This window comes from Lissotriton vulgaris, chromosome 1_2 (assembly GCF_964263255.1).
Source record: "Lissotriton vulgaris chromosome 1_2, aLisVul1.2, whole genome shotgun sequence".
In the NCBI taxonomy this organism is placed as follows: domain Eukaryota; kingdom Metazoa; phylum Chordata; class Amphibia; order Caudata; family Salamandridae; genus Lissotriton; species Lissotriton vulgaris.
In genome coordinates, this window is record NC_141686.1 from 130,948,090 (window position 1) to 130,974,637 (window position 26,548).

General features: G+C 46.0%; 1 protein-coding gene across 3 annotated transcripts in view; it reads right to left on the bottom strand.

Moving 5' to 3' along the window:
* The window catches only part of CHRM2 (cholinergic receptor muscarinic 2), a 542,609-nt gene that overhangs the window by 232,866 nt on the left and 283,195 nt on the right, over positions 1-26,548 (bottom strand). Inside the window, exon 1 of one of the 3 annotated variants that reach the window (XM_086952979.1) lies at positions 9,981-10,075. The exons of the other annotated variants lie outside the window; for them this stretch is intronic. The gene's annotated coding sequence lies outside the window, so the exon portion shown is untranslated. Of the gene's footprint in view, positions 1-9,980; positions 10,076-26,548 lie in introns of those variants that run through there. 3 annotated transcript variants of the gene reach the window in all.

Genomic DNA, 26,548 nt, shown 5'->3' on the forward strand with positions numbered 1-26,548 from the left:
CATTGTTAGATCAGTCCATAGGCAGGGCCGCTGGATTTATGCGGCGTTGGGCGGGGGCACATCAGGCGGCAGGACTCAGTCAATTATGCAGCAAGAAAAGCCAAATTGTGTGGCTCAATTTGGCACATTTTTTTCGATAGTTTTACTGCATTAGTTTGTCATTTTTATGGTCTGGCTTGAAAATGCAGCTGTCACCAAACAATTATGTGATAACCACTAGGTAATAGGCTTTGGCTCCACCCACATATTGGGGCTCGGAGGGCTTGTTTCGATTGGGCAAGAGTTGTGCGCTTCCTTAACCCCTCCCATGCTCGTGGCGGAACCGTTCCGTCACGAGCCTCGGGTGGGCTGTGCAGGTGACGGAACGGTTCCGTCACGGCCCGCTCGCCGCGCCTGCACGGCGTGAATTCCGCGCCTGCGTGGCGCGTTCTATTGAGCGGGCGGGGCCGTGACGGAACCGTTCTGTCACAAGCTCAGCTCACCCGCGTGCCGTGACAGAGCACTTTCGTCACGAGCACTGGACCGCCGCGCGGCCCCCCCACCCCCTTAGCACTGCGGCGGAATAGCCGCCGCAGTGAAGGGGTTAAAATAAAGCTTGCCTCCTCTCCCACCAGCAGTGATAATTTTGTTTATTTATCCAGCTGGCCGCCTGAGGTTGAAGTTGATGGGGCACACCCATGGCATTGTAATGCTATTAAAGTGGCTTAATAAGCAAGAGAAATGATGGAATTTTTCTCTGGCAGCAGCACAGATGGGAGGACAGTCATTGACCTACATGGACTTTTAGGTCTCGTTTGACAGTGTAACTGTCATCTTGCCTTTTAATCTACACCAATTTTATTCTACAATTCTTTGCTTGCACAACAACAGATATCCATTCCCATGCTATTTGTAACGCTTTACATTACCATACAACCTTCCTTTAAATTAAGACTCATTGGCATTGCCAACGATCGCTATACATGGTAACACTGTCTGTGCACAGGTGTCACATAATAACTACCAATTTAAACTCCAAATGCAGCAATAAGCAATTCAAAGATGACCAGTCAACCGTTATGTGGGAACACGTGTTGCTATATAACTTTCGATCCATCTATGCTAGAAAAAAATAATATTTTGTTAAAATCTGCAGATTATGCAGCAGATGAATTATGTGGCAAATGTGGAAAATCCATAATTATGTGGAAATGCTGTAGCATCACATAATTTCAGTGGCTCTATCTATAGGTAAAACTAACCCCACAGAAACGTTGCATAATTTGTGAAAGCAGGACTCTGCTTTAAGTGGGACAAGGTGAGGCGGTCTCTAAAAGGAGCGTTGCCAAAGAATCGAACTAGAAATTCTTTCCGAGAGACGAGGCACATAGAAGGGTGCAATTTATATTCTGAATAAAAATCCTGTACATCACACAGCCTACCACCTGACCAGTATTTGGTTGCCGCAGTTATTGCATCCAGATAAACAACAATGGACATATGCCTAAAAATACTTCATTTGAAAGCATACAAAACTATGAGGCAAACATCCAGTCGTGGCCGGTGCAGGTAAGCATGGTTAAGACGGTAGAGTGGGGCGGGGCAGGGTGAGGGGGAGAGTCGACAGACGGCGGAATGTTTTGTTTATGTATTTGACCTATTCTGATTTCTGTCGTCTGTCAACTTACCCCCCTCCCGCCCTGCACCACCCTTACCTGCGCCGGCCGCTGCTGCAAACATCTTTACGGTTTGTGTAAAAAGAATCAGTCCCCTTCACACCGCTCCCCTCAGCAGTCTCTCACTCCGCTGGACACATATCCCTAAAACCTTTCTATTTCCCCCTACATCTCTTTCCTCTTCAGCACTGTGTTCTCACTCTTTCCTTCTGCACTTACTTCCCAAAATATCCTCTACTTCATACCCCACTCAAACCTCCCACCAACAGGGGTGGCTCTAGGCTCATGGTGTCCCTGGGCAGGGAGCGTAGGTAGGGGGCCCCGGAAGAGGGGGTCCGGACGGGGCCCCAGAAGAGGGGGGGGTCAGGGTGTTTGGAAGTGGAACAGAGCCAGAGGCTGCCAAATCCCTGCCTGGGGCCGCCACTCAAATATGTATCCATCCTCAGAGGAATATTATATTAAGGAAATATATTGGTGTGGCGGCCCCTGGGGTTTGGTGGCCCTGTGCAGGTGCGCAGCTTGCACATGCCTAAGGCCGCCCCTGCCACCAATTCACCTGTAAGCCCTGCACCATCTTTCCTCTGCCCCGCTCGATGTTTTGACAGATGTGTACCTTCTTTACACGCCTTTGCATAGAATCCCATTTGGCATATATGTAACCATTAATGTGTGTGCTCCGCAGAGAGGCCTAAGATTGGATGCACATGTAGTTCGAACACCTTTATGACTCACTGAAAGGCACTGTGAGAAACTCACGCTGTCTTCAGCCTCAATCTGAGAACTCTCAATGGTGCGCCCCTTCATTCACGCCCACCCTCAGCCCGAACTCACCAAGACACCTGGAGGCGACTCAGTTCACAGTATGCGCCATATGAGTCATATATTTCATGAACAAACGAACAAAAGAATTTGTAGGGTTGGTAGTAACTAAAAAAGGGACTATATTTCTTGCTAGAGAATTAACAAAACGAAAAAAAAAAAAAAACAACTTAAACAAGCAAAAATATCGAAAAATCCAAATCGTCCTGATCGTATTGTCAAACACGTTTTAATGAAGACAGGGCATTTGATTTTATGTGTTCCTAACCAGATGTATGTGAAGCACAACAGTTATGTCTACAACATTTACCGTTATGGGCTTCCTGGCACTAAAAAGCAGAACAAATTAGGCACTATGGGTCAGCAGCCTCAACCAGCCTGCACCAACTCAGCCATTTCCAAATCTCCAGATCTATAAGAGTTTTGAACACTTGCTGGGTCCCCGGGGTCCACTCTCTGCTTGCACCCAACTCTTCCAAGCTCTCACAGCCTGCCCAGCAAAGGCCAGGCCACCCTGACCAGTCTTCTGAAATGCATGGTCCACGACAAAAAGCTGGCTCTCCTGCAGTAGAGAACCACTTAGTCTGTACAGGATTAATGTGACACTCACGAAGCCTGGAACCCTCCTGTATATTTGCAGCGGCAAAAATAGGATTTGGATTAGAAAATATAAACATTGTTTTTTTGTTGCTTGTGAAAAGCATTGATAACCACAAAAAAAGGAGTGATGCAAAATAAAATACCTTATCAAATGTATCCACACAGTGCTAATTTGTGCAAAGCTCCTGCATAACCGCAGCAGTACATTAACGTAGCACAACGCCTCCTGTGGTGTCCCATGCATACGGGAAAGCGGAAGGAACGACCTACAGGCTCCCGACTTCGAAACTTAGGGATTTCCCCTCACAACCTTGAAAAAGCCCTGGCGCGAATCGCCATAGGGGGCGAAACACGTGTATGCTGTTCATGTTTTTACTAGAATCAATAAAGACCCTTTTCTACATAAAAATTGACTTTTGACTCAATCTATATGAGCAAGGATTCAGCCTGATGATACAAAGAACTGTTGTAAACACACTCACTATCCCCCTAAAGCGTCCCATGCATACGTTGTCTTCCTCGATCTGAACCGTCATTACTTTCTCCAGTGAATTATGTAAAGTGAGACAATCAGGCCAAATAGAGAGTTTAATATTATTCGACGTTGGGTATGTATGTTGTTAGGATCATTTGCTACTTTTAGAAAGGTGTTGGACAGGCTACTGCCCACACAGGGCAAACATATTTAAATTATAATGGATACTTTTATATTTAGGTAGGGCATATTTAATAATTACATCCCGATTACACTGTTTGTTTTGTACTGTGGATGGAAGATTCAGTGAAAGGTATTCTGATAACAACTGGAGTGAATTATTTCAATAGTATAGTAGTATGTTTAGCTTGGATGCCTCAATAATCTTTTTTTCATGTGTAGATGGTATTGCAAACTGAGACGAAGGCCTTATTACGAGTTTGGTGGTCTGTGGACCGCCGTACCAGCGGCGACGGTCTGACCGTGTAGAGCTCAGTGGTCTGACTGCCGTATTACGAGTTGTGTGGATTGGCTTTGCGAATACCGTGGCTTAACCACTGAAACCGCCAACAGACCGCCAACCTCAAGGCGCGCGATCAGAAAATGGCAGCTGCCACAAGGCGGTACAGGTAAGTTTCACCTCTGTCTGTATTACAAGTTGCCTATTCCATGAGCTGACCACCAGCGTCAAGGATTTGGGGAGCATACTCACCCCTTTCTTTTTCTTCCAGGAATTCGATGTGGAGCCCTTTCTTCAGGTCCTTCATGCACAGTAGGATCTTTACCCCGAGGATTACGTGTCGTGTTTGTACCATATACCCATAGACAGGACTGGCTACATATGGGCCAGACTCCTGCAATGGGTAGATGGTATTCTTCTACATGTATCATCCATATGTGTACATCCAGCTCATGCATGAATATATTTGGAAAAATATTCACCGCCACTGCAAAATCTCCACAGCCACACTGCCATACTACAGGGAGGCCTTCTTCAGGTAACTAATTCACCCTTGTAGCTTCTCTCCCCTGCCATCATGGTGTTGAAGATCTAGTCAAAACTCCAAATCACTACAGAAGCAAGAGAGTATTGGCTGATTCTCTACAATACCAATGCATCTGCAGAAGCCTCATCTTATCTGTGCCTCGACTCCATGAAGGAACAAGTTGCTCCCTTGATGATCCACTGAACCCCAGCTCATTCCTGTGCCACCTCCACATTGAAGCAGCTCATCACTATTGTCACTCTACACAGTAACAGGTCACACCATGTACCAACTCCAGATACGAAGATTATCCTTGGCCACACTCTCTAGAAAACTAAATGAATCCTCTGCCTAGTCTCCCTGGAGCCTCACCTAGGACTGATGTAAGCACCATTGTCGCCTCCGTCTCATTGCTCGGCCTCGTAACACCTCCCTTTTTTTCCTCCTGCCCCTTAAAAATTGTGTAGCAACAAGAACTCTGCTCTTTCTTGACACAGATGAGCGTTTTATGAAGAAAACTTTTTTTCCTGATATGGTCTGGCAAACCACGCGGAAACACTCTGTCCGGGTGACTGACAGCATCTCCTTCTGCAAAGTCTCTCTTGTCCTCTCTGCTTAAAGAAAACATCTCACAGCACCTGGAACCAGCCCAGATCCCCTCTCAGGGAAGTCAGAGAAAGCAACATAGGATCAGAAAAAGCCTCTTTGCTTTGTTCCCGAATTCCACCCACCCAGCTGTGGGTTTGTTCCTCGGGGACAGGAATTGGGATAGGTTGTACCAGAGACCACCACGAGGGAGACAGATTTGGAACCAGGGACAGTCAGTGAACACTTAGTTAAGCAGATCCAGCTGTCTGCAGTTCAGGACAATGGTGGCAACAAAACTCCTGAAGTGCCTCTAACTGACGTCATTCACAGGGCAGAGACTTTGCTTAAAGAAATTCAGAAAGGATTATTCACACTTCTAATTGGACTCTATCCTCCCCACTGGGTTCTGCTCTAACTAAAAGAAGCTACGCAGCATTTTATAAAACTCCCTAAGAAGAAAAGAAAAAAATATACAATGTTACCTCCTTTCCATAATTCCATCAGCCGAGATCTATTACAAACCAGCATTACAGCATACTGGGTAAGAGGGGTTAATGATAGCTAATCTGAAGGTCACTAGTTCGAAACCTGACTAGTCCACTCAGCCTATCATCTTACAATAAGTACCATTAAAGTGGATAGTAGTTTACAACTTTTACCTGAGTTAGGAGACCAGACAAATGGCAGCGTGCTCTATATAAATGAATTATTATCATTATTATTAAGCTCTCTCCTCTACTTTTCAGACTAATACAGAGGAAGAAAAATCCCCTTCTTTTATGCCCAGTGAAAATGTTTAAAACATTTAACAATGGCACTTTGAGCTTTTTCTCCAGATCATAGGGCCGGTGGAACTAATAGGCACTATCACTTGTACTCATTATCCCATGGACTTGACGATTAATGATTGCAGTGGTTACTCAAGACTTCATAAGGTTTGCTGACTCTCCGGCAGCAGGGGATGAACATTAAGACTTATGGGGTAATTTAGAGTTTGGCTTGGAGGGGCCACTGCTGTAAATAGGCAGAATTCCTGTCCTCAAACATCGGTCATTCCCCTACCTCTGGTTCTCCAAAGTCGGTCCTGGAGGGCCGGATCCATGCCAGATTTTTGCATATCTCCATTTGGAAAATAATAATAATAATAACCCACATTTGTATGAGCTAACGATCACCTGTAAGGGTCTCCAGGCGCTGGGGGCCATCAGGAAGATTAAGCAAGCTATCACTCAGAGTCACATGGTGCTGAGCTAATCTGCCGCCGGCGCCAGGGATCGAACCGTGATCCACGGATTCTAGCGTCTGTCACCCTGGCCACAGCACCACACTTCTCCCATGCCAGATAAATGTAGTTCTCTTAAGAATCTGGCATGGATCCGGCCCTAGACGACTGACTTTGGAGAACCCTGCCCTACCCCCTTTAGCACTGCGGAAAGTCATGATTACCGATGGTGGAGACTCAGCTGGCTCGGCCATCAGAAACCTCTGGCCTGACAGCCAATCCACCACAGGGCCCTCAGGTCATAGAGGCGGTAGCCCCACTCCTAACTAGGCAAGACTGTCACTCAATTCCTTTTTCTGTGACCATCAAGCAAAGCATAGTGTTCCCATAAGCATGGATGTCCAGACAGGGAAATCAAACCATGACCCCCCCCATGCAAAATGAGAAAACTGTGCACATTAAGGTATTTATGTTTGTGTTCTAAAAACAGTTTACTGCTTTGGGAGTTTGTTTCTTGAAAACATAGAATATTTTCCTGACCTGGTGTAACAAACTAGGCTCCCATCCAGGAAAATTCAGTGCTCTCGTAGTGCTGCTGTAGGGAAGCTTGTCTGAACAAAACATAGGCATCGAGGTGTCCTCTGAGGATGACAATTTTGAAAAAAAAGTCTAAAAAATCTTGATTTTACAACACTTTTTTTCCTACATAATGGTCCAAAAGGCTCAGAAAGGGAAATTCAGTAAAACAATCAAATTGTTAATTCTTCTGAGCCAAACAAATATGTATCACTCTAACCATCAAATAGCATTTGTAAAGCACAACTTTCTCACCCCTAGGGGTGTCTGGTCGCTGTGCTTCCATCAAAGAGCCAGGTCTTGAGTCTCTTTCTGAAGTCTGCCAGCGAGGGGGCTGTACAGAGCTGGAGGGAAAGGCCGTTCCTGGTCTTGGCCGCAACGTAGGAGAAAGCGGCCACCGCTGCGGCTACGACGGATGCGGGGAGTGCGTGGGAGGATGAGTGAAGAGGAGCGGCGGTGGCTAGGGGGTTGGCGGAAGTTCAGTCGATGGCTGTGGTAGGCAGGTCCTATGTGTGTGTGTGTGTGTGTGTATATATATATATATATATATATATAGGTTTGAAATGGGGAAGGGTTATTTAACTGGGGAGTTTTGATGTGCCAAAATGCATATCTCAACTTATGCAAGGTCGAGAGAGACCAGAAAGAAAGTAAATGAGCCTTATCCCTACGAACCTCGAGTGCGTGCCTCTTCTTCATTGGAGCAGGATGTGTTTACTCATATATATATATATACATATGTGCAAGCATTCATGGGGGCGGAGTGTGCCCTTGACCTATAAGAGGGCGGCAGGACCAGAGTTCGTGTTGTGGAAAGCCTCCTGGACTCTTGGGCGCTGATGAAGGCAGACAAAATTGCCGAAATGCATTCGCCATGTCAAGAATAAAAACAGCTTTCAAAGTGTTCCCCGTGGTGGTCTCCGCTCATTTTCGTAAGAAAGGAGTTTTGGTGGATATATATATATACTAGCAGCCCGTCCTGACGTTGTCCTGGAGCAAAAGGCTGCTTCAGGGCCGCAGCCCGTCCTGACGTTGTCCGAGGGTCCCCTGGAGAGCAACCGCCATGTTCAGGGGTCCCAATCAGCCAAACCGCCACCTTCATGGTCCCCAATCAGCCGAACCACCACCTTCATGGCCCCCAATCATCTGCACACAGTTCACCGCTCCTCCCCGCGCTAATGAGCCACTCCTCCCCACGCTTCACTTAGCCGCACACGTTCCGCCTTCTCCCAGCACTTCACTGAGCCGCACACGTTCCGCCTACTCCCAGCGCTCCCGCGCTTCACCTACCTCAGCCCGACTTCACCGCTCCTTGTTCTGCCTCCTCCCATTGCTTCAGTCAGCCGCACACGTTCCGCTCCTCCCCGCGCTTCATCTATCTCAGCCCGACTTCACCGCTGCTGTCCGCCGCTCCTCCCCGCGCTAGATGATGTCAGCACGCACGTCCACGTTGTTTGCTCACACGGCCGGCGCTACTTCTTAGGGACTACTTTTTTTCATTGTTTATTTTTTAAATAACTTTTTTTTTTGTTTTGTTTATAGCCTATGTCCATCTACAGGACTCCCCCTTTCCAACGCTGTATTGGGTGTTGCGATTGGTTGTGTACTTTTCAAGTTTACCTGGCTCAATGGACACAGTTCTCTCTTTATAATAGTAGTATAGATATTGATGTTATCAAGGCCCCGGAGACGGCCGAAACACGTCGTGACTTGTGATCAGGAATAAAATAGCACTTACACAAAAGTGGTCTACGCCTCGTGATTCCGCTGCCAGGCGGTGTTTTGTGTGCGAGGTTATGCGTATATATATATATATATATATATATATGTATATATATATATATATATATATATATATATATATATTATATATATATATTTATATCTATATATATATATATATATATATATATTTGATTGTTATTTTTGATTTATTTTTATTAATATTATAACACAGACAGGTCGTCTAATTGCAGCAGTAAAGCAGAAAACATATACCCTCATTTATACATTTCACTTTCTTTCATTTGTTCATTCTATCCCTTCTAGGTGGCTTTTCAGCCAGCTATTACTGTGAGTCTCTTTAAATGGGGGTGAGTGGTAAATTGGAAGTTACACAGATTTCACAGTCTCAGAATTCAGACAGCAGAGCTTTCCCTCAGAACAGAATGATATTGCAGAGCTCGGCTGCCCTGGTTGTATGGGCTCGAGTGGCAGGCAGTAGCCCTCAGCTATAAATATAGACCTTGACATATGAGTCACACAATTACTGTGGCAAGAGAGAGGCCTTCGAGTGGATGGATAAGATGTGATAACATTAGCAGTAAGTGTCCAAGTCTGCACTGCTTCTCTCTCAAATATTGGATTGAAGCATCTTGGAAATACATTGTTTTATCCCCAAAATACAAGCGTTTAATTTCGACTACATAGATATATTCATTTCGTCTCAGGCCCACACATCTGTTTCCTGAAAAGAAACTCATTAACCACGAACACCATATTTCACTTTTATTAATGAAACATATTTTTCTTAGAATTAGTTTTTATTTTAACCAAAAATAATCTTTCACGTTTTAGTAAATAATTTTCCCTTCCGTTTTCCATGTGCTTGCATTTATATTAAATAAAAACGTGTTCCCAAATATCATAATCATTGTCAGAAAATTCAAGCATTTAAAAAAAAAAAATATCTGCATGTTGTTTCCAGTAGAGTTCTCACTTTGTCCCTAAAGGTATTATCAGCAATATGCTACTTAGTGCCATATGCCAAGGTACCCAACAAGGGCTTTGTGGCCACAAATCCCATATCCACCAAACCATGCAATCATGTGCTCTTGAATGCCAGTCAATGCTATTTCCACTGGTACGTACAATCATTTACTGTCTACTGACCACCTATCAATGAGACACACCCCCATATGCAAGTCAATGTCATGTGCCCAGACATGGCCTATACAGTGGTTATGTCACTACCGCCAGCAATATATGTACATATGTAATCGATGGATAATCCCAGACACATACATAGACACGTGTGCAGCATACACAAATACACTCACCCTCTCCCTTCCCAGGGAGGCTGGTGCTGTCTGCTCCTCTGTTGCTGGGTAACACTTGGGTGGGAGCCCCGAAAAATGGCCACATGGTACCTTTCCTTCCTTCCTGCAGATGCTGCAGACAGAGAGACGCTGCTCTCTGTCTGTGGCCCTCCCAGGCAGGCTTGGTGTGCACGAGGGCCCATATTAGGAGCTGTCAAGAGTTGGAGGGAGGCAGCAGCCTGCATATCAGAAACAAGAGAGTGGGCTGTACTAGACAAGGCTGAATACAGTGCATGCTGTACCCACAATAGACCCGCGTCCTACTCTCATTGGCTGAGATTGGCAAGCTGCCTCTCAGGCTAAGCCATTGATTGGAAGAGGATGCTCCTAGGGGAGGGATTTGCTTGTCCTGCGGTACTGATGCAATACTCTCTGCAAAGATAAGAGTTTCCCTGTCCTCTTTCCTGCGCCAACATTCTCACAGTTAATGTGGCTGGAACCATGGCTTCTCCCTATCTAGCGCCTAGTGATTGACCTCCAGCTTCTTAGAGCATCAAGTGGTGCGAAACCACCCAAGGTGGAGCAATAACAGATTTATGGCCCCTTAGATGTGTGGAGTGTTGTATGGGCAGCAATAAACAGGCCAGTGAGTGTCTACCCTTTGTTGACAGGTGCGGCAATCCACGGATCCAATTTAATGAAGGAACTCCTAATTATTCCATAGGGATAATAGGGATTGCGTGGTATGCACAGGGTACAAACCTTGGCTCTTAATATTATCCTGTGGTAAATTAATATGGACTCAGAAGATTGAGGCAATCAAGCCGGGAGCGCCCCCTGCTGTAGATTCAAGGACAGGGAGCTGTAAGGGAAGGACCAAGCGGCAGGGAAGTCAAGAGGACCAGACCGGGTAGGTCTGATTCTGCTGGTGCGAGCACTGGCCATCTGGTCTCATTCAGGTACAGCCCTCTGTCTCACTGAAGGGCCTTTTGGATTTTAGATGTTGTTCTGTTTTAGCTCTCAATATTTTATTGAGTTTTTAATAAGAAGATATAGATTGGGAGAGGATGTGGCATTGCGTCCAGTGTTGCTGACTTTGGAACTAGGCAACCAGAGTCGAGTTCCGGCTTCAGCTCAACATCCTGTGATTCTGGTTTAATCACGTAATCTCCCATTGCCTTAAAAAAACATGAACGTGACCACGTGTAATGTAACTGGTGCTCATGTAAAGCGCTCCACTGGCCTTGGGCCGAGTTTGTGCTATTAAAAACAGAGGATGAGGCCTAACGGCTAGAGTGGTCCATCCCGAAGCTGGGGAACTGGGTTCGAGTCTCAGCAGGGATTCTCAACAGCGTGTGATTCTGGGTAAATCACTTCATCTCCCCTTGCCTAAGAAAATGAATGTGTCCGTCTGTAACGCAACTGCTGCTCATGTAAAGTGCTCTGATACCTTTGGGTCGAGTCCGCGCTATATACCCCCCCCCCCTCATCCCACCTCCCCCAAACAAAAAATAAAAAAAAAAATATGTGGACATTACTTTTTTTTTTCAACATCCAAATCTGGAGTCTGTGTTCAGTTTGCTTAGATTTTCCCTTTGCCACCCACCGTCACTCTTCTTAGAGACGGCAGGAGAGGGGGTCAGCCGTGCGGAGCCAGTGCGTCATGGGCCCTAGTGCACGGATGGAAATGGGCCCCTTGGCTGCTTGAATTGTGAAATACAGCAATAATCAGGATTTAATGCGCCCTGAGGGCTCTGGACTCTAGAAACGCTGCACCAATGGAAGCGGCACCCCTTGGGGCAAGCACCATGATATACAGCATCAGGCTGCACAGAAAGGACAGGTATGTCCAGGCACCATGCCCTGGGGAGGGTGAGGGGCCTCCCATGATCACCTGCTTTGCTTCAGAGATGTGGCCCCTGACAGAGTGATGGATGTCCAGTACTTTGCAGCACGAAGCCCTCCCTGCACTATTAATACTACAGCCACCAAAGGGCAAGACGTCTGTGTTATGAGGGAAGTTGTGCATGAGCTCTGTGTCTGGTGTGCCTCAGGGTTACCACCTAGACAGGGTCATCCCTAGACATTTATATAGCTAAAAAGAAAAAAACAACAGAAAATATATGACCTAAAACACACCTCATATTTTAAGGTAAGTTTTCTCAAATATAAAACACTTTAGTGTCTTGTACCATTTCCTCAATCCTTTCAGGAAGGGTTGGAATCATTTTCCTTCCTCCTTTACATTTCCTTATTCCACCCTTTCTTGCAGTTTCTTCTACGTCAACACCTTTTGAACTTGTACCTCCACTTGCTTTATAATAACCTGATCCACTAATGTGGCTCTCCACGCTACCGCAAGGCTTCAGACACCCTGATGCTCCAACATCCATTGGACACTGATGCTCAACCCTTGACTCCTGGTTGTCAGTGACTAGATGACAGAAAACAACTCACCACTCAATGACAGAAATGGATAAAGTGGTGAAGACAGAACACTCGCAACTTGACATAAACTATCTTTTTTTGTTGCAAAGTGCATTGAGGGCTAAACATTAAAAGTTCTTTAAAAAAAAGGCATTTAGAGCAGTTCAGCTACAGTTTAGTGCAGCGGACGAAATGTCCCCTAATCAATGCTTGATCCCCAAATCCTACAAGAAGCCCACGCATCCTTCCCTCTGGAGCATCCCCTGCCCTGAGAACATACCCTACACCGTGCACTCCAAGTCTATTGCGCCAGACTATAATCTCGTCTAGTCTAATCTAGTCACAGCTCAATAGATAGTTCGTTCCATTGTATGGGGAACTCCCAATTTTCAACCCATTTTGTATCTCAGTATAAGAGCACTCTGTAGGTTTCACTACTCACACAGATCATACGTTATCTTATGTTATGTTATATATGAGTCTTATATAGCGCAACGGCTACTCCAAAGGAGTGTCCCGGCGCTTTGTGCTCCAGACCCAAAAAGGAGACTGAAAAACAGAACAACAGAGGAAAACAGAGGCTAAAAATGGAAGTCTTTAAACCCTTCCTAAAGGCAAGCAGATTGGATGTGGACCAAAGGGACAGCGGTAAAGAATTCCATAGCTGGGGGGCCAAGAATCTAAAGGACCGACCGCCCAGTCGGGCCCTCTTTATACGGGAAACTACAGCAAGTGCCAGTGACTCCGATCTTAAGGATCGTGTCGGCCGGTAAAAGTCCAGCCTCTTCTGTAGGTATTTTGCACCTGTGGCATGCAGGGCTTTATGGGCTAATGTCAAGGCTTTGAACATTATCCTCTTCCGTATGGGAAGCCAATGGAGGGATTGCAGCAAGTTAGAGGCACTGGTTCGGCGATGCAGGCCAAAAATAGCTCGTGCTGCAGCATTCTGGGTCACCTGCATGCGCTGTAAGAGATATTCCGGCAGACCCAGATACAGAATGTTGGCATAATCCAGTCTGGATCCAATGAGTGCCTGTACAGTTATTCTCCGATGTTCCTCAGAAAGCAAAGGAAAAAACTTTCGGAGCATCCTGAGGATACCGAAACACGTCCCTGTGAGGGTAGCCACCTGGGATTTGAGCGTGAGCTCGTTGTCGATTTTAATTCCCAGGTTCTTAGCCCATTTAGATGACTGAGCTGGGGGGAACATGTTGACAGGCCACCAACCATGCCAATCCGGTTCCGATGGGCATCCGAAGAAAAGTATCTCGGATTTATCCGAGTTGCACTTGAGGCTGTTCAGTTGGAACCAGTTGAAAACAGCCCCAAAGCACTCACGGATACTTTCCCCATCGAAATCTTCGCTCTTACGGCAGGTGAAAAGAAGCTGGGTGTCGTCAGCATATGAGACGATCTGGGCCCCATAGGACTCCACCAATGTCGCCAGAGGGGTCATAAGGATGTTAAATAGAGTAGGGCTCAATACTGAGCCCTGAGGAACTCCAACTCCCAATGGCGGCATTTCGGCAGATCCAGGTGAGGCCCAGACTGTCTGTCGGCGGTTGGCTAAGAAGGAACAAAACCAGTTGAGCACCGTCCCCCCTAGACCAATGTCATGTAATCTAGTAAGGAGATCCTCATGGGGGACGGTGTCGAAAGCCGCCGACAGATCTAACATAACTAACATCACCCTGCCTCCAGCATCCAGCACCTCCTTCACAATCTCTGAGACTTCCAAGAGCGCCGTCTCGGTACTTAAGTTGGATCGAAAGCCCGATTGAGACGCATGGAGTAGCTCATTCGACTCCAGGAAGTTGGAGAGCACGCTGTGAACGTGTTTCTCCAAGGTTTTTAGTGAGTGCTGGAAGGAGCGAAATCGGTCTATAATTGGACGGGGTTTCCGGGGCAAGGTTGGGCTTTTTAAGGAGAGGAATAACCATGGCCTGTTTCCAGGAGTGTGGCAAAGCTCCCTGACTCAAGGAAAGGTTGAGAATAGGATTGGCTATGGGGTTGACAACATCTGCCATTCTAGCTAGGAATTTCGCCGGGCAGGGATCGCATGGTGAGCCAGATTTAAGATTCCTCATCAATACTAAAGATGAGGATATCGTAAGAGGCGGGAAGTCCAACAGGACAGGGCCAGAGGTAGGCAGGTGAGCTATCTCGTTAGACAGAGTCGAAGGATCAGCTGTCGGTCTTGGAGGAAAGGAGTCCTGTATCTGCCTGATTTTGGTAGTAAAAAAATTAGCAATGGTGTCGGCCCAGGTCTCAGCCGGAACTTCCTGTGCTGAGATCGAACGCGGGGTGGTAAATTCTCGTACAATCGAAAAGATCTCCTTACAGGAGTTTGCTGCTTCCTCAATTCTTTTAGCAAAGTAGCACTTCTTTCCCTGTAGGATTAAACCATGATAAGATTTCATCATGGATTTGTAGATCTGTTTTGCCTCGGCATCATAATGGGCTCTCCATGCCCGTTCGGCGACTTTACATTGTCTACAGGAGTGGGCCAGCTCACCGTGAACCAGGGGGCCGAGATCCGTTGAGTATCAGATCTGGGTGGCTGTAAGGGGGCCAGCTCATTCAATCTAGCTAAAAGCCAGGTCTGCAGGATATCAAGGTCGTTATCCAGATCACCAGTGTAGGACAGAGGATGGTCCACCAGGGCCTGGGCTAACAGATCTGGAGTCACCCGATGATACGCCCTGTAGTTACTGCCCTGTTGTCTCATGGCACTGACAGCTGGTTTCTCAGTGGCAGATATTTGAAAATGGGCAAGACGATGATCAGACCATAATACTGGCAGAAGTGCGGTAGCCACAATTGGTGAAGTGGAAAAGACCTGGTCTAACGTATGACCTTTGTCATGGGTCGGGCCGAAAAGAAAAGGGGACAAGCCCAAGGCAGACGTGATATCCTCCAGTTTAGGAATTCTACTCTCCGCTTAAATGGTATGTTTTTATGTTGTCTCCAGTAATTTCCTACTCTCATCTGTGCTCTCTCACGCCTGTTTCCTTCTACTTCGCAAAATGACCTATTAACCTTACATGCTCTTGACTTGGCTGTCACCATAGAGCAGAACAAAAATGGACATGTGACCTCACTGTCCACATGAAGCTGTACTACTAAAGCAAAACCCAAAGTAATCCTGAATCTGTTTTTGTTAGAAACAAGTTCCAGCCCTGATATATATGTAAAATAGTTTTCTCCCTGCCACGATTGTCACTGCGAACATCCTACACCCCAATTGTGAGATACCCAGAATTATTGAGTGGTAGAACCGCATGTGGGAAATACCATTACAAAACCAAGCATTTTCCCCCTGGTGTTTTCAGCTGCAGGTTCGATTGGATCCTCAAGCCCAAAACAAGCCACGGTTTGGTGTGGCTTCTGCCTGTTATCCTCGCTCTACCCTCGTGCACAGAGGTTAAAACAAAGCATTAACATTTAAGGTAACAAGCAGAAACAGATAGATAGACATTTATGGGCTGATTACACAATGTCGTTCGGAAACTCTTCCTACTGAATTGGTTTCGGAATCGTTTTCGACTGAATCAGGTTCTGCGAGTCCGACCGACCGATTATGATACGTCTCAACATTGTTCAGTCGGACACGCATTGACTTCAATGGGAGCCTGTGTTCCATATGAGAACACAGGCTCCCATTGAAAAAAGAGTGCTTGGGGAAAACCTTGCACTCTGTGGGAGGCAGCCCAAGGAGTCTTTCACCTTGTGCATGGTTGGAAAGAGGGGTCCCTTGGTTACCCCCACAGGCCTTAACCGGAGGCCTCCGAGTAAAGGGGGCCTGCCACAGGCCCCAAAGTCAGATTCTGATAGCCGTTTTGTGTTGGGCAGGCCGAATCGGAACGGCTGTCCGAATCGGTCATCGTAATCACTCGCTCGGAAACCATGTCCATAGAGCTGTATGATTCGCCTCTGAAAGACTCTGGGTGTCCAAAAGCCTTTTGGAACTGAATTGGACAGCCCAAAAGGTTTCAGGCATTGTAATCGGTCGTTTAGAAATGTGTACGATTCGTCGGAAACATAGGTTCTGAATCAGATTCTGAGATTCCGAATCCCATTCGGAGCCTTTCCGACCGACATCGTAATCTGCCCCTTAGTGTCTGACTCGTACAAAGTACATTCAGAAAACCTTGATTAATTACAGCTTCCCCATATTTAACCAAATTATGTGATCTTTGGCAAATCTTTGATTTAATCAAGCTTTGTTTTTCTTCATTAAAAGAGTATACAATATAAAAAAATATACATTATATCACAAAAGCAAGGGGGATAAGCTTAAATCAGAGTCTATCTGCCTATAAACCTAGAAACGGACCCCAGATTTACTCAAACCTGTCTGTTACATCTCGTATTTTGATCAAGAGGACTAACGTTTTTCAGTATTAAAAATCGTGCCAGCACTGCACTCTTCCAAAAATGAAAAATATAGATTTTTTAGGAAGAGTAATACATTTCGGACGATTTACAATCTTCACAATAGATAACTCATAAGACATGGGTCCCAGTTTCTGTTCTACAAGGATCAATCTCTCAAGTACATCACAGAAGTAATGTAAAAGTGCACCACACCCACATAGATGGCTCAAATTCCTGCAAGTGTAGCAAATATTGGTAACCTTTAGGCCACTCTAAACATAGTGCCTCATCACAATGTCTGTCGGAGTTGCCTGCAACCAACACCGTCATGGAATTGGGACCGACCGATCTTCGGTCGGCGGTCCGGACCGCCTCATTATGATGTGACCACACATGGTGCAGTTGCATACTCACATTTCCCTAAGGGAGTTTGTGTTATGGCCGTAAACCGGCCATAACACAAGCTCTCTTAGAGAAATGGGAGAATTTGTTAATCCCTGCACCCCGTGGCGGACACCTCAAGGTACGTGCCGTGCCGTGCCGCAAGGTGCAGAGATCAACAAGGGGGCACCGTAGGTGCCAAAACAGAGGGGGGCTGTGCTATGGGCCCCCCAAAACGCTTTCCGACACGCTTTCCATGTCGGAAAGCCTGGCATGGAAAGTCTGTCGGAGACCATGCATCATAATCTGGACTGCGTAAAACACCGTCCACATGTATTACGGGCCATCTTCCGACTGGCCGACGGACTCCCTGTGCCCGTCAGAAATCAGTCGGAATGACGAGCCCATTTAAATCCCGACTGGCTGTGTTCTAATCAGCTGGTTGGAACTGAAACCGACGATGATGGTTGCAAAGCCTCCAACCTGTAGTTGGAGGCTTTCCGACCAACATTGTAATCAGCCCCCTAGTGTTTGATGTCTAATATATATTGAAAACTGTTTCTCATAAGAACTAGTCCTTCTTGTCCATCAGACCCCTTTCGTAGCCTGAAAACCTCTATAGACAACACTTGGAGAATTGCCCTCTATTCCCCAACTACCTAGCTATATATTTAAATGAATTATACCTCTGCCACTTAGTGCTATATCCCTTCCTTAATATACTCAAGCATGTCTTCAAGAATAGAAAAGGGTATTTTTCAGATGCTTAGTGGTTGTAAGTTTGTAATGACTACTGAATCTGAATCATTGTATTCTACCGTACTTGACTAAATTTCAGAATTCCTATATCAGTCCTATACATGCCAACATTTTGAACCAGGTAAGAGGGAGATTTTTTTAAAAAATGGGGGATTTGATTTTCCCATTGACTTTCATTGAAGAAGAGGAAAATGTAGGAGTGAGACACCTAAAATAAAGCCATTTTTGGGCTTACAAAATCGGGAGTCTCCTACCCGAATCTGGCCTGTTGGCATGTATTCAATCAACATATTCCAAATCAATTTTCATGTGTTCACTTTATCTTTGGGTTCCCACAGACTCAAACCTCATATTTCAATAATGTGTCTATTAATAGGAAGCTAATGGTTCTACTGCATATTTTATGTGATGTCACTCATAACAGTAAAGCAAAGTTCAATAGACTTTCTAATATTTCTTGAACAACGAAATAGTGATATTTTTTGAATAAGTAAAACATTCTTCAGGATACACCCATCTGGATCTTTCATCTTCACTGAGGAAAACAAAATCCATATCTGATAGAGGGAAGCAGCCCTGGTAAAATTACAAAAATATAGTACACTCATGCTTGCATTTTGTTTAAGGGTCTATAGTTTAATAAGGCTGGGTTTTGGGTTTGATGCCCCAAAAGCATAGCTAGGCTGTTGATGGTAGAATGAGACACATAGAGACAGATTGATAAATGCCTCAGGATAATAGTTGGGTAACAAGGGGAGTTAGGCCCAATGGGCCAGGTTCTGACTGGGCCGTATATAAATGTGTAAAAAGGGCAAAGGCCAAGACCTGTGTTGTTTTGGCGTCTTTAAATTAGCGCTAGACCAAACTATTTACTTTCATTTGATCTGGTACTTTATTTATCCCCTTTTCTGCAACTTTTTTTAAAATCTTTGTTGCGTACTTAAAGCAGGACAATAGCTGGGCATTTAGTATGGTAGCCTTATGCTAGTGTTTGTAGTTAAGATCTAACTTTTAAGACATTGGAAAGATTTCCTGCAATCCTCAGAGATAACTGTTAAAGCCGTAGACATCAAGGATGGCCAAAGAGATGGAAAGGTGATTGAAATAGAGATGACAGGAATCTGGCCTGGTTGGTGCGGTGTGATGTGGTCACTGCAGAATGAAGTGGCGGAAGTTGGATTTCATGGGGGGTGAGGATTTATGGTTTCAAGCGAGCTGCTGGATGGAATCTGATAATTTGTAAGGAGTATTGGCTGACTTGGAAAATGGAGCAGCCTGGGAAGATGGTATCTGGCATGGATCGGCTATACGTGGAAAGATTGGTCCCACTTTGCACATAAAGTATGTTACAGGAAGTGGGATTTCCATTAATCCCTTCGGAAATTTAGTTTGGAAGATCTGCCACTTCATCCACGCCCATCTAGGGAATCCATCCTATGGGTCAGGCAAGCTCCTGTGGGGTTTAGGAGCAGGACAGGAGAGAACTAAGATTGTCTGAGTTGTTGGCAGCCATTCTTCTCAAAAGTGCAGGACATAGTGGCCCTGGATTGTGTGCACAAGTGTGTGAACTTGAAAGCTATTTTTTTACCACTGATTTACTTTATTCTCGGGGAAAAAACAATATAAAAAATATTAAAAGATCTTCTGATTCCATGTGAGCTGGACTTTTGAATACAAGTGTGATTTTTGTTGAGTCATGCATGAAGAAAACTAAAGCAAGCTATGCCCACATGTGCAAAATGCTCGCTGGTTACTGGCACCGCACATTTTCATAGCACTGGCGAGAACAAGGTGAGCAAAGTTAGAAGAATTCTTTCCATAGTGTCTGAACGAGACTCATCTACCTGAAATAGACTCGCTTTAGCAATATGAAGCGAGTAAGTCCGCAGTGGCCTCATGCAATAGACTATCATCATATCTGCACAATAAAGTTGGTGATTTGTGTGTTCACCAGTTTGTTCTTTACAGGTAGAGGCACTATTTCAATCATGTTTCTTCCACACAGGAGGAGGTGGTTGCATATTTTCATAGAACAGACATGTCGCACACACTATGGTACACGGTTCAGGTGTACCTTCAGTCAGATTGTATCCCTTCTATGTTCTTCCTTCGTGGGTGTACAACTACTCTGGCTCTGTGGCCAACATTGCCATCAATAGAGGATGGGGAACAACCAGGAGGTCTACATATTGCTTTGTACATGGAGTGTGCATACAATTACTTTGTTGCAGGAGTGCCCAACAGAAGACCAGGACATCCCAAGGAATACCTAATTTGATATCCACAGAAGGTCCATTACTCTGCAATAAATCTAAACTGAAATCTTGTACATAGTCAGAGGTTATACCGAAAAGATATTGCATGGAAATGACCTGTCTGAGAAGGGTCCTTAGAAGGGAGGGGCGCTAGGCTTTCCATGGCCCCACTCTCCTTCAACTACATGTAGTTATAGATTTAAGATTTCAAGCTCGAATGCCGTGTTCATTAATAATGCTTCACTTTATTTGGTCAGACCAATAGATGACGTCATGTTGTTCCTTTTCCTAAAGTGCATTTTGTTTTTAAAAATATAGAAACAGATGCTTATGGCACATTACAAAAACAGAAGCAGTATCCACAGGGCCCCGCGTTAGGTTTTCGTTCCAGGCTTTGCACCAACTTCTTCCAAGCCACCTACGTCACAGCCTGCTGCTTTATTGCATAGTCTATAGTGGAAGATGGATTACCTACCCTCCAGAAACATGTAGCCTCTGCACATTTTCTTTTTCCATGGCTTAGCACATTTTGGAGCATATTATCAAGAAATGGCGTTAAAATGATCGCCGCTTCAGCAGCAGAAAACTGTCGCTAAAGCGGCAATAATGGGCTTGATAAGATGCCCTGGAGAATTCCCAGAGAATCCTATGTTGACACCTGAACATGGGCTTCTATTGGAGTTCTCAAGGGCGTATTATCAAGCCCATTATCGTCGCTTTAGCGGCAGTTTTCTGCCGCTATGGTGGCGATAATTTTAACGCCCTGCTTGATAATATGCCCCTCTATTTTTAAGAGCCAGTTAGCCTACTCATACTGTGTTTGTGGTTCGGTTTTTGAAAAAGCACAGCTTCATTCCCAAACAGTTGTAGATAAAAATATGAAAGTCACCTGCCCGTTGTAGCCGCTCCCCAGTGACCACTAGCAGCAGATAGAAGGTTTCCCGTCTCCTCAATCGAGCCATGACTGGTGTATTGTCTTTCTGAACCCCGCTCTCCCCTCGGTGCTCAAAGGAGTTATGTCCCTGGAAGGCAGCCTGGCTTGTTCGCACCATAAGGAGATGCAGATGGGACTCACACCAGGGTTCCTCCATTGGACTCAAAACTCGTGACAAACAGTACACACAGACGTCAGACACGTTTATGTAAATTGGCGCTCATATAAAAGTGCACACCACAAAAAAACAGGCGCAGAACGAGCCCTAAAAAAACATAAAAGCACGCAAAGAAACACAGGGACGCAAGCACATATTCAACACGTGCCGATGCATACATTGCAGGCAGAACTTTGAAGAAACATCCTAAAGAAAAAACATGCACTAACACACATATGGGCTCAACAAACAAAGACAAAAGTCAGCAATTGCAAAGGCAAACACCGACAGGCAAAAGTGAACAAACAAATGCACAATCATGCACTGACCCTTGTAAAACTGTCAACAGAATTACACAGATTTCTCAGTGTTAGAGTAGTTTGCACTTTTGCTTTCATGTCATTACTGTTGGTTGTGAGAGGAAAGCTTATGCTACTGCTGCTAGCATACTGGCCTGCTCTGTGTGGGAATGAAGCTTGCACAGCTCAGGCGTATTCTGCTCCTGTTCTCAACCGCTTAAGGAAGCTTGCACAGCTCCTGCCATGCCGGGCCTGCTCTGTGTGGGACTGAAGCTTGCACAGCTCAGGCATCTTCTGCTCCTGTTCTTAACCGCTTAAGGAAGCTTGCACTGCTGCTAGCATGCTGGGCCTGCTCTGTGTGGGAATGAAGCTTGCACAGCTCAGGCTTATTCTGCTCCTGTTCTCAACCGCTTAAGGAAGCTCGCACAGCTCCTGCCATGCTGGGCCTGCTCTGTGTGGGACTGAAGCTTGCACAGCTCAGGCATCTCCTGCTCCTGTTCTTAACCGCTTAAGGAAGCTTGCACTGCTGCTAGCATGCTGGGCCTGCTCTGTGTGGGACTGAAGCTTGCACAGCGCAGGCATTGTCTGCTCCTATTCTTAACCGCTTAAGGAAGCTTGCACTGCTGCTAGCATGCTGGGCCTGCTCTGTGTGGGACTGAAGCTTGCACAGCTCAGGCATTTTCTGCTCCTGTTCTTAACCGCTTAAGGAAGCTTGCACTGCTGCTAGCATGCTGGGCCTGCTCTGTGTGGGACTGAAGCTTGCACAGCTCAGGCATCTTCTGCTCCTGATCTTAACCGCTTAAGGAAGCTTGCACTGCTGCTAGCATGCTGGGCCTGCTCTGTGTGGGACTGAAGCTTGCACAGCTCAGGCATCTTCTGCTCCTGTTCTTAACCGCTTAAGGAAGCTTGCACTGCTGCTAGCATGCTGGACCTGCTCTGTGTGGGACTGAAGCTTGCACAGCGCAGTCATCGTCTGCTCCTATTCTTAACAACTTAAGGAATCTTGCACTGCTGCTAGCATGCTGGACCTGCTCTGTGTGGGACTGAAGCTTGCACAGCTCTGTTCTTAACATCATAGGAAAGCTTGTGCAGCTGCTGCAATGCTGTGCTTGCTTGTTGTTGTACTGAAGCTTACCCAACTTAGGCTTCTTTGGCTCCTGTTTGTAACTGCCTAGACAAGCTTACACTGTTGCTGCTATTCTCGGCCTGCTAAGTGTGGTGCTGAAGCTTGCCCAGCTCAGACATCTTGGGCCAGATTCACAGAACTAACGTAAGACAAAATTCTAAACATACTACTTTTGGTATTCACAGAAGTTAGGATTTTGCCCTAAGACAGACTTAAGTTAGAATTCTGTCTTAAGCCTGTCTTAAGTCTGTCTAAAGTCTGTTTTAAGACAACATCCTAACTTCTGTGAATACCAAAAGTAGTAAGTTTAGGAATTTGTCTTAAGTTAGTTCTGTGAATCGGGCCCCTTCTGCTCCTGGTTTTAACTAGGCATGGGCGGAAAATCCGTTCCGCTCGCGGATTTTGCGGATTTTGGGGAAATTCGCAATCCGCGAGATTCGCGAATCTCCCGCAAAATCCGCAAATCCGCGAGCAGCGGATTTTGCTCGCACTGCTCGCACTGTTCGCGTGAGTTCGCGCCCCGCGAATAAGTGCAAAATTGCAGAAATACGCTCTTAGCAAAACTGAAAGTAACTACCAGGTTCAAAAGTTCAGGCTCATCATTAGTAGCCATTTCCTGTAGTGCTTCCTGAGGGGCCCCTCCAGAGTTCAGTTGCCAGTTGAAACTATTATGTGACCCTGCTCTGAACCTCAGAATAGTTACACATATGCCACAAAGGTCCTGAATTACAGCTAAGGGAGACAAGCAGGAGCCAGGCTGGAAGTTAAAATCCATTAATCAGCCCCTAATTCATTATTGTCAGTTGGGGCAGGGCAGGTGTTGTAACTAATTTTGCAACAATGAAAGCACTTAGCAAGTGCAAAAGATCACTAATCAGGGCGCACTAAGGAAGCAGGTGCCAGCTAAAAAAATATTCTGTGACACATTAATCAGCCCCAAATTAATTCAGGTCACTTGAGGCAGGGAAGGTGTGCTTTGCTTTGCCGAAAATAATGTACACTGGACAACCAGAGGGTGTGGTGATGAAACAGAGGGTGGCATGGGTGGGCCAGAGGGTGGCATGAGTAGTCAGAGAGTGGCAGTGGTGACAGAGAGTGGCAGTGATGAAGAAGAGTGTCCCAAACAGGCTGGACACGTAGAAACAACAAGTTCGCAAAACTTGCGACCCGACAGGTAAGTTCGCAAATTGCGAAATTGTAAAAACCCTCGCGAATTGGCAGAAACACGGGCGAACACAAAAAAAAAAAAAATCCGCAAATTCGCGGGAATTCGCGGATTTTGCGGATTGCGAATCCGCAAATCCGCAAAATTCGCGAACGCGAGATCCGCAAAATTCGCCCATGCTTAGTTTTAACCACCTACGGAAACTTGCGATGATCTTCCATGCTGGGCCTGATCCCTGTGCTATGAAGCTTTCCCAGCTCAGGCTTCTTCTGTTCCCTTTCTGAACTGTCAAGGGAGGTTTGCGCTGCTGCTGTTGTGCTCGTCCTTCTGCATGTTGTACTGAAGCTTGCCCAGCTCAGGCTTCTTCTGTTCCTGTTCTTAACTGCTTAAGGAAGCTTGCACTGCTGCTAGCATCCTGGGCCTGCTCTGTGTGGGACTGAAGCTTGCACAGCTCTGTTCTTAACGTCATAGGGAAGCTTGTGCAGCTGCTGCAATGCTGGGCTTGCTTGGTGTTGTACTGAAGCTTAACCAGCTTAGGCTTCTTTGGCTCCTGTTCTTAACTGCCTACGGAAGCTTGCACTGCTGCTAGCATGCTGGGCCTGCTCTGTGTGGGACTGAAGCTTCCCCAGTTCAGGCTTCTTCTGCTCCTATCCTTCTCGCTTATGGAAGCTTGCATTGCCGCTGTCGTGCTGTGCTTGCTTGATGTAGTACTGAGCTTGCACAGCTCAGGCTTCGTTTGTCTGGTACTGAAGCTTTTCAAGTTCAGGCATCTTCTGCTCTTACAGAAGCTTGCATAGCTCAGGCATCTTCTGCTCCTGTCCTTACCATCTAATGAAGCTTGCACTGCTGCTGTCATACTGGGCCTGCTTGCTTTGGGACTGAGCTTGCACAGCTTAGACATCTTCTGCTTCTGTTCTTAACTGCCTACACTGCTGCTGCCATGCTGTGCCTGCTCTGTGTGGAATTGAAGCTTGCACAGCACAAGCATCTTCTGCACCTGTTCTTAACGACCTTGGGAATCTTATGCTGCTGCTTCATGCTGTGCCTGCTGCATGTGGTACTGAAGCTTGCCCAGCGCAGGCATCTTCTGCTCATATTCTTAACCGCATAATAAAGCTTACGCTGCAGCTCCCATGCTGTGCCTGCTCATGTGGTAGTGAAGCTTGCCCAGCTCAGGCATCTCCTGCTCCTATCCTTCCCGCTTATTGAAGCTTGCACTGCAGCTGTCGAGCTGTGCTTGCTCAATGTGGTACTGAAGCTTGCACAGCTCAGGCTTCTTCTGCTGCTACCCTTACATGCCTATCAAAGCTTTCACTGTGCCTTCTTGCGTGGTAGTGAAGCTTGCACGGCTCAGTCATCTCCTGCTCCTATCCTTCCCGCTTATTGAAGCTTGCACTGCAGCTGCCGAGCTGTGCTTGCTCAATGTGGTACTGAAGCTTGCACAGCTCAGGCTTCTTCTGCTACTACCCTTACATGCCTATCGAAGCTTTCACTGTGCCTTCTTGTGTGGTAGTGAAGCTTGCACGGCTCAGGCATCTTCTGCTCCTATCCTTATCACCTACGTAAGTTTGCGCTGCTGCTGCCGTGCTGGACCTGCTCCTTGTGGGACTGAAGCTTGCACAGCTCAGGCTTGTCCTGCTGCTATCCTTACATTCTACAGAAGCTTGCTTGCTGCTGCCATGCTGTGCCTGCTCAGTGTGGGACTGAAGCTTGCCCAGCTCATATATCTCCTACTCCTGTCCTTAACGTCTAATTAAGTTAGTGCTGCTGCTACCATGCTGGGCCTGCTTGGTTTAGGAGTGAAGCTTGCCCAGCCTAGGTTTCTTCCGCTCCTGTCCTTACCTCATACAAAACTTTGTGCTGCTGCTGCTATGCTGTGCCTACTCGGTGTGGGATGGAAGCTTGCCCAGTTCAGGTGTCTTCTGCTCCTGTCCTTACCACGTATGAAACTTTGCGCTGTTGCTGCTATGCTGTGCCTGCTCGTTGTAGGATTGAAGCTTGCCCAGCTCAGGTGTCTTCTGCGCCTGTCCTTACTGCCTAGATAAACTTGCACTGCTGCTGCTGATTGTTCCTTCTCTGTTTGGCATTCCACATTGAGAAGATGTTATCAAGCTTTGCTACTCCAAAACTATGGGATTTGTAAATGATTCATAGACTTCTCTGGAATGCCCCTGAAAGTACAAATTAAGGAGAATGGGTGTCTATGGGGAATGTTATTTTTCAGTGAACATTACACAGGGTGTCTTCTTCTCGCCCTATCCTTAATATTGTGCTATAGAGCTACTCTCTGAAAAGAATAGATAGAACAAGAGAAGGGTAGATTTAAAGGTCTAACCTGCTTGAACTACATAAAATTTGACAACTTGTCAAACTTCACATTGCTTTAAAATTTGATAAAATCCAGTTTCACTCAATTTGATTCATATCAGTCTGCAAGGGACATTCTCCGGGAGCCCTCGTGGAGTTTTGCCGCTGCTGCTCTTCGGCACCCCAGGCTTCCCCAAAAGGATGGTCCAAGGGGTCCAAGAGTGTACGTGTCGTGCTGGTCACCAACAGATGGTTATGGGCATCACTGGTGGTGCTTTTTTTCAAAATCTCTTTATTGAACAAATAAGCAATCCACTCTTTTGTGTACAATAAACATGCAAATATATGATAAGCAACAGTCGGAGCACTATCTGGAAAACAAACAGTCGTGCAGAGGGATTT